This window comes from Dermacentor albipictus, chromosome 5 (assembly GCF_038994185.2).
Source record: "Dermacentor albipictus isolate Rhodes 1998 colony chromosome 5, USDA_Dalb.pri_finalv2, whole genome shotgun sequence".
Lineage (NCBI taxonomy): Eukaryota > Metazoa > Arthropoda > Arachnida > Ixodida > Ixodidae > Dermacentor > Dermacentor albipictus.
In genome coordinates, this window is record NC_091825.1 from 165,025,774 (window position 1) to 165,040,708 (window position 14,935).

Sequence of the window (14,935 nt, forward strand, 5' to 3'; positions counted from 1 at the left end):
CGCCGCCGAGGCCCCAAGCATGGGATGACATCGCAGCCATATGGCTGCAAGGTTTGTCGCCAATGTGCGCACACCCCCACGCGCATGTCCGCGTTCTCCCACGCACCCACTCGCGCAGCGCTACTGGCATGGCGCCTCCTCTCCTTGCTCCCCTCGCCGGTGATCACCGCGTTCCTGCGTCGACCACGGACTGCGCCCGGACACTCATGAGCCATGTCTACGCCTTGAGGCCGTTCCGTTGTGATGCTGCCCGAGCAAAAAACGACTAGCAAAATACAACGCTACGAGCGCGTTGGTGCGACACTTGGCAGGGTATTCATTTACACGTTTGTGCGGATGACATTTTTTTTGGTGTCTCATAAGCACCTACACTTACTTTATTAATCGTTACAAAGTTATTTGTGCCCTCCCGAAAGCTTACTTGAGACTATACGTGCTTCGTCGACCGTCTGCCAAAGGGCACATCTCGTGTTTTTGCAAAATCTTGCTGTTTGCATTTCACTATGTATGCCGTAGCGAGTTTATTCCCCTGATATACTCGTATAAATAAGCATGTGATGACTAAATTGGCGAAGAACACATTGAGCGAGTCGTGTCTTCCACAGCAAGTGCCATGGGATGGTGGCGCAAGGTCAGTAACCGACGCTACGGATTACGAAAAAAAAAAGCTAAATTATCATGTACAAAGTGGACTGGATGTTTTTCTTTCTAGACCACACACAGTTTTTGAAAATCGCCTGTCGCCGATAACATTTTAATCCTTGACCTGGACTACGCAATGACGCGGCATTACTTGCACCAGAAATCGAAACGCGTCATCAAATAATTAAAAACAACTCATTCATTTTAATTAGTTTACAGCAGATATTGCAACTTACGAATTGTAATGGGCGCGTTCAAAAGGCCCATATATATGTGTGATGGGAGTAATGTCGTGTGAGCTATGTCCGCCAGGTAGAGTAATCCAGCTTAAGGACTATGTTTACGCCATCCGCCACACGCGATATGTAAGCATTCTGTACGGCCTAAAACAATTGAACACCTCGTATGTTCATCCCACTGTGATGCGCGTCCCATCATGGAATTCTGACATGTCTTGTTTTCTGGCAGCCCATATTATAAAATCAAGCTTCTGATACTTTTAGAAGGGGAAGCCTTGCGCTTCTGCCTTAAACTCCCCAAGTTTCTGAATATAGTGCTTACAAAGTAGATTCTGCAATCTTAGTGAAAACGTTCCTAAAGTTTTGCAGTACTCTGCAGAGACGATCAATGTATGTTTTAATTTGGGAACCAAGTACATGTTTTGATAAACTCATTGGTCACGAATACGCCAATACTCAAATGGCATTTGTAGAGGCAGAACTAGAGCCATTGAATGTGCAGATTCGATTCGACCAGTCAATCCAATTCGAACCTTTGATTGAACCCACGATATTTTCCCCCATAATATTAACTATTGTAAATTCTAAATTTATATGATAAGCTACAAGATTACCTTGCAGAACTGGAAACAAGCTGTACAATAACTACTTATACTTAGCCACGCGACGAGAAGGTTGGTGTAGACATCGTCTCTCCTTATCTTCATTGGCTTTTTTTCATTTGTCGTCCTGGTTATAGGCATATTTTCACAGCACAACTACTGGTTATTGTTTTAGCAGTACGCAAACTTCCCACGGAGGAGCGAATCATCAGCTGTCATATTTACAGACTCTTTTTCGGTGTGTTCTTCACTGTCTACGACAACGAATACAACTTTGTTAAAATTATTAACCTGAGTCGACCGCCAACCTTGTGTCTGCCGTGCTTTAAAAAAATCAGCTACTAACCAACAACTCTGTTAAATGTGTTGCGAAATGCCCTACCAACTTCCGAAATATCCGTTTACTATGGGTACCAGGCCACCGTGGTTTCTATTTAATGTAAATCGCAGATTTATTAGCCACAGGGTCTCTAAGTGGAGCCATTGCAGCGCAAAGAAACGCCCACAAAGAAGACAGCACACCACGGGCGCAACTCTCAAGAGATTTATTGGTTCGCCCAGAAGAAACAAGAAAGAATAGATATACACAACATAGCGCATGTGTACACAATCTTCGTAGCAAAGAAGACGAAAATTCAGGAAGGCGTGTTCCGCTACCAAATAAGCAGATCGGCGTGTCACTGGCGCAATCCATGCCTCTGTTGCTGATAGGAAAAGCTTCCAAAAGTTCACGAGCAGTAGTATCCTGACCTCTGCCCAGAATGTTTAGCTGAGGGAACCGTGGTTCACACTTGTAGGCCAGGCAATGTGCAGCCAGATGCGCATTGGCTGTATTAATTATTGGATGCATCCTTCTTGGATGCATCCTTGTTACGTAGGCCCTCCAAGCAGCGGCTGAGCAGCACCAAAGAGTTGTTAATGCAGTCAGCTTCGCGAAGCCGTGACCCATTACTGCCCGCTTTGGATTGTCTCTCCGAAGCCGCCAGGTCACAGAGCATCATTGTGTTGACGTGCCAGTTTTGGGTTTCCAACCTTGAGCTCACAAGCCGGACCATGAAGACGCAGTGGCTGCGGCTCGAGCTGCGGTTGAGCCGAGTCTCGGCAAAAGTCTGGTTGTTGCGCGCCAGGCAGAAGAGCCGGTACGCCTCATCAGCCGAGTGCATGGGCACTTTGATGTGCCAGCGCACAAATGCGCGCTTCGCCCGGTCATCACCCAGCTTGACAATGTTGCGCCACTGGCCGCATTTCTTCTTTGTGGCTGCCTCAGCTGATGGGAGTTAAGTTCAGTTAAGTGGACTACAGTCCAATATAAATAACTAACTGAGCTTGGAAACTTTAGGGAAATTTCATGAATCCCTAACACCTCCGAGCATGAAAAAATACCTTTGAATCTATGAGGTCACACTAACGTGCCGGTGCTGAACTTGCCAAAAGTGTTTTAATGCAATGTTGCGTTTTCATCTTCTGTTAATTTCTTAATGAGAAAGCAAAGAGAATAGTTGTAAAAGAACGCCGTCAGTCTAAACCCAATTAGTCTCTATAGTGTCCCTTAAAGCCGAGACAAGCGCAATAGGTAAGCATACTTGTGCTTCGTCATATTTGCTGTAACAGCTATGTAGTAGCGACTCATCGCTGCTATTTGAGGCCATGTGGAAGGTGCTGAAGTCCACAGTGCTGCGGGCCGCCTTATCGTCCAGTAATTTGCTTTTGCGCAAGAGCGCAGAGGCCTCCTCTTCTGCGCCGAGCTGGAGGACGTCGTCAAAGCAGTCGGGGCGCGCTGGTGCCCCCTTGCACACCTGAGTAGTGAGATGCAGAAAGGGGAATACATTCAGGTCACCGATAGATTAAGTGCTGAGAGTTCGTACCAACTCAATAACAGGTCGGTGAGACAATAAAGGTAGCCTCCCAATTGACTGACGACCCAAGGTTCTTTGCAGACAATGTTTGATATGCCGATGTGTATTCAGTGACTGGTGGACAAGCATATCTGCCTGATGTTTCTCGTTGTAAATGTGAAAAATATTGGATCTTTTTCGTGAATACGCCAATGCTCAATGCGATTTGTAGATTGGGACAGCAAAGCATTTTTCTGGTATTTATATGTGTCGTCCTTAAGGAGTTCAACTTAAGGTAGCAAGGAATAGTTTCATGGGGGGCTACATGGGCGGGGGGGGGGGGCGAGGTGTTACCTACCCCGAGGTAGTTAACAAGCCGCGTATGGACAATCACATGCAAATATTGAGAATTGTAGCTTCAGACAACGCTGTCAAATGGTTGCACTACTGTGCAGTAGAACTATCTTGGTTGAGGCCCTGGAGGAGTTTTCATTTCCTTCAAATTCAGTCTGAACAACATGGCTATGGATGCATTCTTTTCCCTGACAGTGAGGGAGCAGGCGTGCACAGCCTTGTGCAAGTTTATGTCGTGCAAGCCACAAAGTCTCGTTCTACACAAAAATATATCGGCAGGTACCGAATATTAGCTTATAATATACGAATTAGTGATAAGCATTTTAGATTTACTTCATATTATACGCGATAACTCATTCTAGCAGTCTACACATCATGGTTTGACTGTACATAAAGCACGCAGAAATTGAAGTGTAGACGTGCAACGAGCTGAGTGGTGAGGCTGTCTGTCTCCAAAGTGCGCACGGCCAATGTGAGGCACAAACTCAACGCACAGCGGAAGCAGAGGGTAAGCAAAGTTATTTCCTTGCAAAAATTTCATGATGTGATGCCTTCCGTGAATAGGTGAGGCGCGAACATCGAAGTTGCTGATCAATACTACAAGAGTTGCAACTATGAGTAGCTGCCGACAGTACAGAAGCCGGACAATAACAGTCTGCAAGTTACACTGAGAGAAGTGCCAGCTGGGCCAGTTTGTTCTATTTTAGATGTGCAGTGTTATTTATTATTTGGAGGGAAGTACGTAGAAGTATTTGATTGCTTTTCAGTATTGCCTCAATTACTTTCGTAGGGCAGGAATTGGTGACTAAGGAAGTACATTTTGATTAAATAGTGATCAGTTACTTTTTGCTGTAAGGTGGACAAGTCTGTTCTAGCGCAAGGTAGAGTTCAAGAAGAGATATGGGAAGTGAAGAGTCCCTGACCCGAGATCCAATCAGCTTGACTAACCTTTCAAGGGTGGGCTGCACGACTCCTGGGTCATGCGGTGGACCCTGCATGGTGTGGGTCTTGCGGCAAGCGGTAGGGCCACACGCAAAGAGCTACACATGGGCTCCACGTACGAAGGCATCAAGTAGATTCCGCACCACCTCCTGAAACAGCTGCGTCTGGCTGCAGCCCTCTGGAAACACCTGGGCGCAGAGGAGGATGATGTGAAGTGAAAACAAATCGAGGTAACGTAGTAAGAGAGGAGTTTTCGGAGACATTGAGGAATAACTAAACAAATCATTGGGAAAGCTGCGCATGTTTTTGTTGTAGAAAGGATGATGAAACTGAAGAGACTCGCAATAACAATGCCGTTTTCTGCAAATCTCACCTCTGCATTGAGGGGTAAGCAGTGGCAAAACCTCGGCATTCAATGCACACTGCTGGGATAAATGGTACGTGCGTAAAAATTGTATGTGCGCCAACAGAGATATTGCAATGAAGACAGGGCAAAGGGAAATCTGTCCTTGTCATGTCTCCGTTTGATAATTTTGATGTCTAAGCATAACCTCAAATTTCAGTGGATAATTTGTCTGCTAAGACACTTCTGTTGTATTTGACTCTGTGGTGCCGCCATGTATTATATGAGAACTCACGGGGTCTCCCTTAGAACACCGATGGCAGATTGATCTGGTTTTTACCATGCTCTATGCTTGAAATTATGTGGACTTCTAGAAACTGCATCCCAAGTAGGCCCGCCCAAGCCAAACATTCAGCTGCTAGCAGAGCAATCGGGTAAGCCATCTCGATAGCTGTCAGACATCAGTCGCACACTCTGCTCAAAGGCGAGAGAACCTTTTAGCGCTTAGAACGACAGGAAGCAGAGCTAGTTGGTAAGGATCCATTATGCAAAATAGGTGAGGTGTGCAAACCGGACACAAGAGAAGTGCACCACACGAACGTCAAATCGTCCGATTGTCCCATCGCAGTGGTCCGTCAGTGAAGTTCACTTCTCCTGTGTCCTGTCTGCATGGCTCACACCCTTTTTTTTTTGCATAAACTATTAGCGCTCTGAATAAACCTGACAAAAATGTTCAGAGTACTCCCTTACGTGTGCTTCCAGAGCACGAAAAAATATCCAGTCACATATAATTAGAAATGCCTTCTTAGCGCCGTGGAACTCAGCGTAAGGCATTCAAGTAACTACAACAAGAAAAAATATGTTTTTTGAAAAGGCATATTGTCACCGTTGGAAGCATTTAAAGCAGCATAGATTTTACAGCGAAGCTTGCTTTGCCGCGGCCATTCCACAATTTCGTTTAGGTAGGTTGGACGAGTTCTCGCTGAATAAATTTGACACACTTAAAAAAAAAAGCGCGGCCGCCAGCAGGAATTCAACATCGGCACCCTCTTGCAGCAACCCGACTCCCGAACCATTAGGCCACATACGCCTTTTTTCTTCATGGTATTTATTACAAATACAAGGGTGAATCAAAGTAATTGACCGCAGTTTTAGTAGCCAAACCAACCTAAGTAAATGTAGCTACAAATATACGACACTTATTGCGGTTTCAATTTACTGGGAGGCAAGGTAGTGATACCAGACGTCGGACCTAAATAGGTGGCTGTACATATTTTGTCCGACGCGAACTGACACAGTAAAAGCAGGGAAAAAACGGCAAAACAAGACAAGTACACAGGACAAGTGCCGAGGTCAGCGCCTGACCTGCGCACTTCTGTCTGGTGTTGCCGTTATTTTTGCGCTGCTTTTATTGTAAATACTAATTCGGCCAGTTTTACACCTTACAACAAATATTGTACGCTGCAAACACTGGCTGTAAAACTGACCTTGGTAAAAAACGTTTTTGATTATTGTCCAGAGTGGCGGTGGTGGACTGTACAGTTGTTTTATCACATGCATAGAACGCAGGACTCGTGAAGGCCCTGCCCGTAACTCCTGGTCAAATACGCAGGTAGACCTTCACCGCTGAGCCTGCAAATAAACCTCGTGTTGCCACACCATGCACCAACTCGGAGCATAACTTAATTCAACATTTCATTTGCAGTGAAAATGCCCTTTATGAATTAACTATTAAACCTCCGCGATTGAGCTGCCCATGTAGCGGAAAATCCGGCGTCAGACGTCGTTTCGTCAGACATTTTCAAACCATATACCCAGGCCTTCCCTTTGACGCAATGAAGTGCCTGAACTAATTCAACGTCTCAAGCTAAAATACGTAGAGAAATCGTAAACTACGACTTGCACACAGCCTTCAGACATGATAGCTCTCGGAATATAATTTGATTATACGAAAAAGCACTCCTGTTACGCGAAAACTTAAACCCCCTAAGACAAACCCAGCGCGGCTTTCACAGACCGGTCGCGGCGTCCACCATGTTGCATGTGCCGGCGAGATGGGCGTCTTCGGGCCTACGGAGCGGCGCGCCCGGTTAATTGCAATAGAGAGTTTTAATTTGTCCGCTATTCTGGCAAACCGGGGTGGTTTGGGCTGATTACCGGATGGTCGGGGGGCGTAAACGTGAGCGGTGCAGCCGCCTGGTGTTGCAGAGCTTAACCAGATAAACGCAGAGCTAAAATTGCAGTAACCTACTTTATTCTGCTTCGCTGCTGGTACAAATTTTCGGCAGCGGCGTGATTGTCTTCACTATCACGCCACTGTGGAAAACTTGCTTCCCAGCTAAGGAAAATATAGTAATTGGCTCTGTTTAGGTGGTTGAGCTTTGCACCACCAGCTGGCGCCACCAACCTGGCAGCTCACGTTTACGCCCCCGACCATCCGGTAATCCGCCCAAACCGCGCGGTTTGCCGGAGTAGCGGACACGCTAAAAGTCTAGTAACTCCAGCTGGCGCTCGCCTCCGCCGCCTTCCTGCCCATGCAAGACGCCGTGGTTCGACCAAAAAGCTCACCTTCGTGCATAGCGCTCACGGTAAGCGTCTCCGGGTAAACAATACTGTTACATACGCTCCAGTTGCCGAGAAGCGCGAGGAGCAATCACGGAGCTGTGAATGCTATTTCGTTACACGCTTAAAGGCTAGCATTAGGCCTCCTCCAAATTTTTGAAGAGCGCCGTGCGCGGTGCTGCACAGGTTCACATCGTACAAGTGCAGAGCCACTCCTGCATGCCTCGTAACCCTGTCGCAAGATGAGAAGTGCAGCGCTCAAGGAGCTTCGTCTTCTGCAGACAATAAGGCTTTCTTTTTCGGGGCTAACGCACGTGTAACAAAGGGGAACGTATTGCCCTCCTTTACTGAAGTAATCGTGGGAAGTTCTAGAAATGTAAACGGAATAAAATGCACCTTAAGAGAAAGCTGCTCAATAAAAAGCCGTTGAGCTCATTAGAAGGCTTCATCAATGTATCCCGACTACAATAGACATCAAACTGGTACCCCGTTTCCTTAAGACAGCCAGAGGAAATCACGCCGCTAAAGCTGAAAGTTAACGTCCGTATACTGTGAATCAACTAAGGGTGCACCACATTGTATGTTATCAAGAGTGTGCATGTCAGCTGCTCTTCTAAACTAGCCAGTAAACAACACCAGTGCGCTACTGGCCTTAAGTAAAATTTAATAGCACGGTGCAGGCCACGCTCACTGCATGAAAATGAGGACGGAAGTGCTACATTGCCTGAACTAGTGTAGAGAACGCAAACAAATAGGAGAGTCTACATTGAAGTGATGCTGAGCCGAGTATAAAATGGGCAAATGCATAACGAAAGCAGAGCAAGGCATGATATGAGCAACCAAAAAGCCCAAAGTACGGAAGAGGGAACACTCCAAGGAGCTCCAAGCAATTTATTGAACCGTGAAGTAAGTACACACAACCGAGCTTTTAAGCAGCCTTTCCACCAATGTACCCTAAGCGCTAGTGTTATTCTAGCCACCTTGCCATGCTGCTCCACTGTCACGGTGGGAAGTAACCCTGCCGAAACCGGGATAAATGTGACACCATAGCCAGACATCACACCATTACTCGAGCACCCCAACACGGCAAACACGCCTGGCAGGAGTGACAAATGCAAGTAAAGAAAGAGAAGGACATGATACGAAGGCAAACAGACAAGATTCAAATTAGTTTCTCTGTACTTCTAACCATATGGAAAACTACCTGCTTCTTGGCCAATCCCCCCCCATACTTGGTACGCGCCACTGTTGAGGACAAGACAAGACATGCGAAAAAGGAAGACGAAGAGAGTGCGCGGAGACGCCATCTTGTAGAAGGGGCGCGCGCATGGAAGGACGTGATGGCCGGGGCGCAGCTGATTTCCGGCACCGGAACTACCGCTGTCCCGGACCTACCCAACGAGCCAGGTCAGCGATCACTCCACTGAACGTGGACGCGCGAAGGCTGACTGCAGCCGTCACCGTCCACTCTAGGGATTTCAGCTGGGTGGGTGTGGACCAGCGCCAGCTGGCACGAATCCAGTTCAGCTATAGCGCGACAGCTCCCGAGCGACTGCCTTCGTCATGTCAGCCGGGGCACTGGTGACGCCGGACATCAGCGACATCTGATCACGACCGGGTTGCGACGATATCCTCGACGGACATAACGGGTACTGTAAGCGCTCCGACGCCAGAGTAACGATCTCCCCACAGACGTTGGTTAATGCGGAGGGTGTGAACACAGAACCTGCTTAGGAAGGACGCCTGCCGTGTACAATCAGTGTTGTATTTATATGTGTGCATTATAATCTACTCATGCAATCAATGTTGAAGGCCCAACGCCGGATCTCTGCAGTCTTGTTTGGGTCGCTCCGTAGAAACCATTTTTGCTTACACTCACTAGACACCCCGACTTGAAAAATGGCATGTCAGAGACTGGCAACTACGAGACACTATAGACGAGGGAAAGGTTAACAGCTGACGCTGTAATGGGAACAATACCACGCAAGAGTGTCAATCGAACCATCTACTCTGGTGTCCTTGAACCAAGTTGCGGAACTAATTAGGCAAGTGCTTCGTAAAATTTGCCCCTGCGGGATCGTATGTACAAATGTGGTGCATTGAAAGTTCTGCAGCACGTAAGATGTTATGTTGAGCCAGTAGCAAGAAGCTCCCACAAGCTACACAACTACAATGTCAGTGGTTAGTTCAAGTCCACTTATGCCGCGATGAAGGCAATACTTTTCTGTGCTGTGATTCTACCATTTGACTCGATAACTGCAGAGCATAGGCGCTTTTTTTAAATTTAAGGTGCACATAACATTTCCAACAAGCTATGCCGTACAGAGAAACGAGACACCATTAAGGTAAAGAAATAAAGACATAAAATACAACCAACAGCATGGGAGGGGCCTCAAAATGCCTGTCAGTGCAAAATAAATTGAACTGGTTTCCCAGAGGGTCAAGGTGCATCGACCTCGCTTTAAATTGAGTTTTAAAGCATTAACCATAGACAACAATGCACGTTAAATGTTGATTACCAGTTACCAACATTTGTATTTGTGTGCACTAATATTAAATTGGCAAACGGCAGCCATATAAACAAATGCCAGGGTTAATCACGCTGGCACTAACGGTGCTAAAACAGATCTGAATATGCCTTGCAGAAAGTACAACGAAGGCTTCAAGGTGATAAAAACAAAATGATAAGAAGTGAATGAGAAAATTATAGCCATGAAGTGCTGCCAGAAATCTGTTGGTTCTGCTCAGCATATTCTTTCTGAACTACACGTACAAACGTGTTGGGTGCTGTAAGGGAACATTACCGATGTTGTATCGGCCTGCTGCAAGTTTTGCAATAGCAAGCATTGAATTTCTGCTTATACGTTGCACAGCGCACTGTGGATAGCGAGCGCACATTCGTAACGGCGACATGCCGCCGCGTCCAAGGCAGCTGTGGACCCTGAATAGAAGCAACGCAAGCATGCCGAGGCTGAGCACATTCAACGGGCGAATGAGAGTGCCGACAAGCGACAAGTACGCGCCAGCCACGCCATGAAAACTGCGACCTCTTGCGGGACATCCACCTCACCCAAACGTGTGATTCGTAACGTGCGCGCCAGGAATCGCAGGATATTGAGCAGCGCTCGGGAGCCCAGTACTTTAATGGAAGAGAGCCGGCCAACACTGCTGCGTGGCTGCCGGGGAATGCAACGAGCCTCCCCTACGCAACAGGGCTGAGAAGGCATGGGCTAAGGCGACCCGGTGTTGATCGTAATGCGCCGCATTCAGTTTCCTGTGCTGCTCTCTTGCGCACGCTGCTGGAAACGTTTTGGGAGGGCGCCGAGGGTTTCGCTGATTGATGTGTGTACCTGCGCCAATGTTAAGTGCGCGTCGATTGTCCGTTTAGTCGATCGCAAATAATTAATAGTTTCTCCGTGGCAGCATGTAGATTCTGGAAGTCATGTAGCACCGACTATTCTGGATCAGCAGGCCTCTGAAATTACAAAATTAGAGGAAAAGTGCGTGAGCAAGCCATCTGTCTTGCTATCTGAAGAAGAGATACGATTCCTCAATTTATCGAGGTAGATATTGCAGTGCATGTTTTGATCGTGCCTTGGAAAAAAACGTATGCGGTTCATGGACATACACCACCCAATTTTCTGTTTTCTTTGCTGCCGTTGGTTTCCGCTCGTTCGGATTTACCAATGAGTGCTAAAATCAAATCTATTGTCGAAAGCTTAGCGCGGTCTGTGTACCTGTTTCTTCGCCCTTGTTCAGTCGCGCTTACACATTCCATCATGGATAACGTCGTTGACACCGTTGTGCATATTTCGGAGCGAGGCGGTTGTTCGTGCTGCTGTACCGAGCGCACTGTGCGTCTATTGTTCCCATTTGACGCAGAGGTAAACAATGCAGCCTTGGAATGAAGAAATGTGTCGGCATGAGGACACGTACAGACCGACCCACCTACGCAGTGAACGCGACCGGTAGCCGACGGGACCGGTGACGTATATACGTATGTCGGCACAGCACTGTGACGCCGCTTGCCGCTTATTGTGTTCGCCCCGTGCGAAGTGGAGTACATTCATCGTTCGCGATGAAAACACAGTAGTGGAGTTGATAGTAAAAGCTGTTGCCTTCGTCCTAGCTGCTTATTCTTTAGTTCACGTCCGCCGTTAGCAGGGCCACGAGCTCGACGGCGCCAGGCCTCCTTCGCTGAACAAGATCAACATTGGCTGAAACTTCAGGTATATGGCTTGAGAGGGTCGCAGCTTATGCATTTCAACTTAGCTACGTTTCGGCTCATCTAGAGCGTGAATAAGTACGTATACAAGGCGGTGCAGCTATCGCGTTGCCGGCTCGACGGCCCATCGCGCTGTGGTCGGCACGCTGATGTATCGGTGCCATCGGCAAGAAATCCCGCCGCAGTACGACAACACGCGCTCGTCGGTTGCAACGCTGTTGGCCTGGTATGACAGTCGGCGAATCGCTGGCGTGAGCGTGTTGTCGGTCTCGGGTCGACTTAGAAATACCGCGCCTTAAACGAGTATGTGAAGTCAGGCACGCGCTGCCATCACTGACAAGTGATGGCCGACGCTGCAAGAAGAATGTCTCTGCAACGTCATGTTCTTGAGTGTCGCCCAAGTGTAACAGCAAGGGTTTTCCGTTACATTTACTTTCTAATAATGAGATGCGACAAGTGGCTCACGGTGCAGTCCCGACGAAGCCGTGGCCCCTTTCTGTTTTGATATGGAGTTGTCTTATAAGCTACGCACGTTTTCGGCACCCTGCCGACGTCGAGCCACCAGTGGAGTTTCAACGTGGTACACGGCACGAGTGTGGGCACCAGAGCGTCCGAGAGCTCTTCATATTTTTGCGGGGGACTTTCCCCCCGATGTCGGGCAGCGCGGCCGCGCGCGCGACCCTAGCTAGACGATTCGGGAATAATCCACTAGGGCAGGGCGCATGCGCCCTCCCGCCGTGAGGAAAGCAGGTGGGATCTTAATGGTATCTTATTTGACGCGCAAACTAAGTGAATAATAAACAAAAATAAGACAGAATGGATACATAAGTAACGTTTACTCGCCGAATATAACAGCCATGTCCGTTGACCTTGTCTGCGTACCTTTCTACATGTATGTCGCCACATCCTTGTGAGGAAATTGAAAAGGATAAAGCCGCCTATACTCAATGATAACTTTGTGCGGCAATGAAGGGAAACCTACGAAGGCAAAGCGCGCAAAAGTGAGAGCGCTTCTGGAAAGAGTCCGGTGTTGTCATCCACGTAGGCTTAAATGGGACAAGAGAGAACATAAGCACTTTAATGACAACAGTTAAGAAAACACCCGACTGATTGTGAAAGTGCCGATTTCGTGGCTTTTCCCTGCCGTGTATTGGCAAACGCGAAACGGACACACATGAAGCTGCGCGGATTCAGCGGCCGTCCCGTGGAACCAGAAGCACTGTCATACGGCGCCAAGTAGTCCGCCAGTGTAACACATATGCAGCAGCCACGCGCCCGCAGCTTTCCCTCCATTGCCACAGAAAGTTGTCCGCGAGTATAGTCGTGCCCTAAGCCATGTGGTGACCGCGGTACGTTTAGGAATGGTGCGAGCGTCCAAACAATTGTAGATGCTGCATTGCATACCACGTGCTCAGTGCTTATACATATAACCGAGATATAGTAATTGCTACCGCTGTGGTCGAGAATATCGTGGTTGCGAAATAGTGATCAGATCGAAACTCTACCGCGAGACTTGTTAGCCTGCACCAGTATCTGCTAGCGTTTCGTGCCGAAAGGAAAAGTTCTTGCATTTCTGGTCTAGTTGTGAAATGCATTACGTGCATCGAACATACAAATTTATTTTTTTAAACAAACCCTGTACGAAAGCCTTTTATCCGAAATAGTATGAAATTTGATAATGTTTTTTATTCGTGGTTTGAAGGTAGTTTCTTTCGAGTACTCGTAATCCATTTGAAATGTTTCCCATTCGAACTCCACTAATAAAATACGAAGGCTCACTTGGAGCAAGGAGGGCGTCCAGTTGTCGACGTAGTCTGAAGTGGTTGGTGAAGCTCCTCCCTTGCCGGCTGAGAAGATTACGCCGAACCCATGTATGGTTTTGCTCGACTTTCCATCGCTGTGAGCCCACACAAGCTGCGATACCATTAAAGTGACAGTATTAGGTTCTCGCCACGGCGCCTGTCGACTTCGCACTCCATGCATATGGGACGAGAAACACCATATTTATCAGTGTATATCAAGCGAGGCGTTGTCTTTCAGCAGGATGGGGTCGTCTGCGTTTAAGTGAAAACACCGAAGAACTGGGAAAACAAGCGGCATTACACATTGAGAGCAGACGCGAGTTCATACGTAAACAAAATGGGGCCGAGATATGTACAGAGTGTTGAGGAGACGGAATCTCGGAGGAAGTGTCGAGTGGAGTAGGAAGCATGGTTTACTGTTCATGCTGGCTTGTGAATGCGAACAGGCGTTCATACGCAGCAAGGAATGACTTAGAACGCGATTGCACACTTTGCTTGTAAGCGCGAAGCTGGACGGCGCCAACACGCATATTATGACAGCAGTTGAACTTTGTCGTTTCATTTACTTGCCTGAAACAAGTAGTTTAAGAAACACTTCGTGTAGGACAAGTTTAGTTCAGTGGGCAGTGTGTGCGACAGACTGATTCCCGCCGTGAGCGTCTGCGGCGCTGGTTGCGCCACAAGGTTAAATTGAGCGAGGTGTTCCACGGTGAAAATTCGTTCGACTTGGGCGGGTACTCAAGAGCTTAAAAAAGGTTGTTAAACAAGAGCAGGGCTGCAGGAAAACACTACAAAAACCTTCGCTTAAAGCGTTGCCCACAGCGCATGGCATCCGCTTAATTCTTCACGGTAGCCGGGCAAGGACAAAGGGTGAGTAAAGACCGCACCGCAATGAAGGGTATAGTGCTGAATCAAAACCACTTACTTCGATTCAATATGTGTTGGCAGATGCTCCAGTGTAGCGGATAGCCTGCAGAAGTGAAGCCTCGCTTGCGCCTCACAAATGGGAAATGGCAACACAGAAACAACTGTGTGCTATCGCAGGACCGTTCCAACAGCTGTAATCTCGTGCGTCTCGCTTCCACAGCGCCACCTGAGCCGCAGCACTGAGGCTGATTGGTCCCGTTTCTTTCCACCATAACTGAATGATGATTGGTCCCAAGGGCTGGTCAAATGACACGGCGTAACAAGAAAACATGCTGCCGGTGTCCCGACAAGCGCGGGTGGCTCGTTGCTCTAAATGTTCGATTACGCAGGGCGCAGCCGCAAAGGCAGCACATATCTTGGTCGCATGTCGCTCCCGGTGGTTTCCGCTGAGGCTTCAACGGCAACGTTTTACAGCGAAGCTGTTTATGGCTAGGGTTCCATGAAAATTAAAGACGAAAGCCT

General features: G+C 47.8%; 1 long non-coding RNA gene across 2 annotated transcripts; it reads right to left on the reverse strand.

Moving 5' to 3' along the window:
• Window positions 1–2,011: 2,011 nt before the first annotated feature.
• On the reverse strand, window positions 2,012–14,659 carry LOC135917560 (uncharacterized). 2 transcript variants are annotated; one of them, XR_010569326.2, is made up of 5 exons: window positions 14,472–14,659; window positions 13,524–13,658; window positions 6,445–6,589; window positions 4,621–4,802; window positions 2,012–3,279 (listed from the first exon to the last, which is right to left on the reverse strand). It is a non-coding gene; the product is annotated as an uncharacterized lncRNA (long non-coding RNA). The 2 variants fall into 2 exon arrangements; XR_010569327.1 differs by lacking the exon at window positions 6,445–6,589 and having other exon boundaries at window positions 14,472–14,652.
• Between the last annotated feature and the right edge of the window lie 276 nt (window positions 14,660–14,935).